Here is a 5,132-nt window from a genome sequence, read left to right on the forward strand (position 1 = left end):
GTATTATTAGTCAGGTTTTTTATTCAAATTATAAACAAAAGTATGCGGTTGGTCTTTGTCAAAAAGGACTGACTCAGTACAACTATCTAAACTATTAAGAGTTTATTCAATGTGGTTTTATTTCTTACGTGCTTGATCCTTGTAGTTTCATTTTTTTTTCAAAAACGATCTGAAATTACTATTTTACTTTTAGTTTTTACATCAATTTATTCCGATTAAATCTAACATTAAAAAAAAAAAGATAACCTAACCCGAACCCCCCATCCCATATCTTTCTCTTCTTCCATTGTCCTTAGAAGCTTCAATTCGTCCTCCAAAGAAAGCAATATCCATGGGCTTTCAGTTCGGTCACCACCACCTCTCTTCCGATTTCAAATGCCACCACAACCCATGTACTTATATGGCGGTGGAGGTCATGATTTATCCTTTCTCAACTCTGGCCAACACCACACTCCACTTCACCTAACCTCAAACTCTATATATCTCTAAAACTTCGATCACAACCACAAATATAGTCCATGAGGTCAATCGAAAACGAAAAATACATCCACACCTACCACTGCTGACTTCCCCTCAAACATCACTTGTGATACTGGAGTCTCCCATACTTTTGGTGTGTCTGTGTATGTATTGACAACCCATAAAAAATAAAAAAATCACCTCATATTCTCCTTCTTATATGAATCACAGCTAGTCCTTCGTTTCCCCCTTTTGAATTGATCCCCATATCAACCTCAATAAAATTGAGACCCACCCCCATTCGATGAATTAGATTTGTAGGTTTAGTTTCTTTCGGCCATGTATCAAAAAAATAAAATTGAATTATTCTTCTACGTATCATAACAAAAACATTAGGGTGCGTTTGGTTACGGAAAAATGAGCCGTTTTCGGAAATTTTTTTAAGAAAAATAAGAATTTTGAAAACGCGTTTAGTTCAACAAATTTTCTAAAATTTTCACTGAAAATGAAAATTTTTCGTTTTCCAAAATTACAAAGATCTCAGAAAAATCTGGAAAGCCGGTAATCATTGTTTTCCATATTTTTCTAATTCCAAAAAATTTCAAAAATATAAATACACACTCACCCCAACCCCAACCACCTCTACATACCCCCACCTAACACTCTCAAACCACCCACATCCAAGCCCGCCCCACCCTCACAAACACACACATACACCACCATCACCACTACTACCCCTCCCCCTACAAACACACACACACATACACACCTACACCCACAAACACACACACCCCAGCCCCACTCCAAAAAAAACACACACATACCACCCTCTCGCCCCCACACACACACACCCACCCCTCCATAAACACACACTACAAATAAAACGATGTTTAGTGGCACAGAAAAAGTGCCATTGAAAACCAAAAAAGTGCCACTAAAAACCCCCTTGACAATCAGCGACACAAAAAAAAATGTCACTACAAACGCTCCCACTAAAGGATTTTACTGAAACTTTTTTGTTGTGTCGCTGCAGCCTTTTTAGGTTTTAGTGACACTTTTTTTTATGTCACTATAGCACTTTTGGTTTTTGTGACACTTTTCTTATGTCACTGTATGTATGCTAAAATAAAAACAATTTGTATGTTTTAGCGGCACTTTTTTTTACAACAAAACATTTATATTTCAAAATTAGATCCAATGTTTTTTTCATAAATTTAAATTGAATATAAAATAATAAAAAATAATTAAAATAATAAATGGAAAACACAAAAACATTACTTAAATTAATACTTAACTTGTCTTACTGTAATATTCTCAATATTTAATACAAAAATATATTCCAAAAAGCTATAATAAGTCTAAACATTGTGCTAGTAATTACTCAAACTATTAAACTATCAAACTTAATACTTGTTGGAAAGAAACACGAAAGTTGACATGAAGATGAAATTTGCATAGTTGCTCCTCTTGTTTATCCATCTTGAACAATTGTCTGTAATATAATCATAATAAATCACATAAAAATATATAAGAATATCACTAATAATCACATAAAAATATGTAATAATATCACTAATAATCACCACACATAAAAAGAACCATAGATCAAATGGTTATCCTAGTTGAAAGTACTTACCATTGTAACAGTTACGTGTCAAAAGGACCATTTTTGTAATATATCCTTGCTACAAGGACAATCTTAATAGCTTCTTAAAGGACCATTTTTGTCATGTTTTCCTGTAATAAGGACCATTTTGTAACAGTTACCTGCCACAAGGACCATTTTTGTAATATATTCCTGCAACATGGACCATTTTTGTAACAATTACCCAGTTGGAGTTATTTTAATCAACATTAAAATTAAAACAATTCATCTTTTCTTTCATATTTCATAATACTATAACATTGTAGTTTTAGAAATCTATGTGAGTATAGCAAATTACTTTCACTGATTTGTTGATTATAGCACTCTACTTTCATATTTCATCATATTAGAGCATTAAAATGAAAGTACGACGCTATGATTTATATGATTTATTGGATATGATTAACATTTCAGGTAGTTACCAAAAGACATATTTGCCCTCATCCTTATTATCATAATGAATTATCGTTGGTTATGAGTAACCTAATCAATAAGACACTTACCAAAGAAATCAAGCCCAGAACTATGACAATGGAGGGCTGATGATCATAGCAAACAATGGTAACATATTATTGGTTTGAAAAAAAAATTATAAATTACCAAAAAGGAAATCTTGAAGCAAAATCAATACACCATTGCCTCATTTCTAATGTTAATAATGGGCAAACATGTGGCTTTGCACAAAATAGAAGATGTACTAACATCAACTTATTTGTAATGTCTTGATAATGGGCAAATATGTAAATTCAAACACACAGATATAGAAGAAAATGTTGACCTACCATCAACCTATTTGTAATGTCAAACATGGATAAACCTTCCAAAATTCAAAGCATGATTCCCAAGTAGATAGATACTATCAATTCTTTCATAACAATGGATATGGGCAAATACGTCATTTAACATGAAAACTTTCAAAAAAAAAAATAGCCTGTAGATACTCCAATTCTGCCATGCTTTCTGTCTTCTGAAATCAGTGTATATAGAGATCGTTGACCTGCATCAGAAGCAAAAAATTCAGCCCAAATTTTTTTGTGTTTGACCAATTAGATAAAAGTCAATTGTGGCATCATACTTTACCTAAATGGCAAAGAGATTAGACCAATTAGATAAAACATTATTGATTTGACTGAAAATTTCAAACAAATATTATTAGCAGATCCCAACTTTTTGAACAGATTAGCCATAGAAAAATCAATATCAGTAACTACTCTCCTTGAACAATATCAGAAACGAAAAGGAATGCTCTTTAAAAAATCGACTATGTGATGACAGATTTACAAATAAAGGAAACTAAGCAACTTTGTTAATTTATAATCTGATAAAAATAAATAAATAAATAACATCAAAAGTGAGTAACGTTAATTCAGTAAGCCCATACCTGCCAAAATGAACCACTATCTCTTTACCATCAACATTTCTTCCTGAAACAATGACATAAAACATAAAAAGAAAAGATTGGTTTTTTAATTCATGAAATGAATTATGTATTACATTATTGAAATATTGGCTCTAAAAGTTCACGGCTGGGTGTGTTTTCTTTCAACATTCAATGATTAGTAGAATGATTTGCAAGCTACAAATTCATAAAAGTTGGAACTAATGAGAAACACAAAATACAAGACACATGGAATGCTCACTTGGGGTAGGCCACATGACATCAATCTTGTTACCTTCTAGCTGGAAAATCAAGGCTAAAAGGGTAAACTTAATAAAATTCTAAAATGTTTTTAGTTTACCTAATCAAAGAGTAGAAAGTTGTGGAAGTGTATATTATCTAACGGATTGCACTACACTAACAACAACTTGGATGAGTTCTATGCACATGAAAATATATAAAGACAAGAAGAATATTTTTTGTACTATGGATTCAGATAACTCTTTTAGATCAAATCATAAATGACAGATTTAACAATGATAAAAGGAAATGAGAAAATTGACATAATCATTTCATCGAATACCTGGTGGGCAGAACTTCAGCTCCACCACTGAACATGGTAGTTTCATGGGAAAATCCTCCAGATGTCATACCCTTCACACTAGTCCTCTTTTTCTAATCATATAATAAAAAAAATGAAAATAATTAAACTCTTGTCAAACAGTTAGAGTAAAATGTAACTGAAATAGTTAGGAAAAATAGTAATATAATATACTTGAAGGGCATAGTTGGGAAAGCATAACAATTTTAATAGATACATAAAAGACTTTCAAATCATCGATCAGCTGCACTTGTCCATTTGAAATGGACTTTGGTTGGGGATTCTTATCAAACACATGGTATGCGTCCCTATCACTGTTTTTCATCTTCACTTACATCATCGTCTTCATCCTCTAAATGATAAAAAAAAAATAGAAATAGATTTTGGGGAATAACATACCTTATAATCACCAACCTAGAATTCGTTATAGAACATGTCTTCTACCAACAATAGTTGATGGAATTACTATCGGGACCTGGACATTGTGATAGCAAAAACTTAATTAAAAAACAATTTGTGTAAAATTAGGGCAGCAAAATTCCCAAACATTATCTCTTCCTTTAACACACGGAGGCCCATATCAAACATCATCATCAATGTAGAAGAAATAAAATAGGGCAAAAAAGAATCCCGTGAACAAACATGCACAAGAAATAGCATAAATCAACATACCTGAAGTCTTTCATCTAAGGCGTCGCCGGTGGAGAAAAGTTGGACCCGACGACTGGAATTCGAGAACCTGGAGAAACCGAAAACTCATCGAACAAAGATAACGGAGAAGGATACAATGTGAAGGTTGGAATAGCAATATCTACATGGATTATCAATGAAAAAAGCAGAGAAGACGTGAGTTTGAAGAAGCGAAGCACCAACTTGAATTTAGGTTGATGTTCTCTCCAAATCCAGAGGTATTCGATGTTTCACAAATCGGAGTAGATAGAAAGAGTGATGTGGCAAAAGGAGAGGGAAACAGTGGTAGTGAGGAATGATCGAGATGAGAGGAGAAGCAAAGCAGTGGAATAACATCAAATGGGGGTAGTCATCGACGT

General features: G+C 32.9%; 1 long non-coding RNA gene across 1 annotated transcript; it reads right to left on the reverse strand.

Moving 5' to 3' along the window:
* Positions 1-3,484: 3,484 nt before the first annotated feature.
* LOC145162455 (uncharacterized) lies at positions 3,485-4,852 on the reverse strand. Its single transcript, XR_013739117.1, has 4 exons — positions 4,756-4,852; positions 4,483-4,558; positions 4,066-4,157; positions 3,485-3,528 (listed from the first exon to the last, which is right to left on the reverse strand). It is a non-coding gene; the product is annotated as an uncharacterized LOC145162455 (long non-coding RNA).
* Positions 4,853-5,132: the final 280 nt, after the last annotated feature.

The sequence above is a fragment of the Lactuca virosa genome, chromosome 3 (genome assembly GCF_052849685.1).
Source record: "Lactuca virosa cultivar CGN04683 chromosome 3, Lactuca_virosa_CGN04683_v6, whole genome shotgun sequence".
Taxonomy (NCBI): Eukaryota; Viridiplantae; Streptophyta; class Magnoliopsida; order Asterales; family Asteraceae; genus Lactuca; species Lactuca virosa.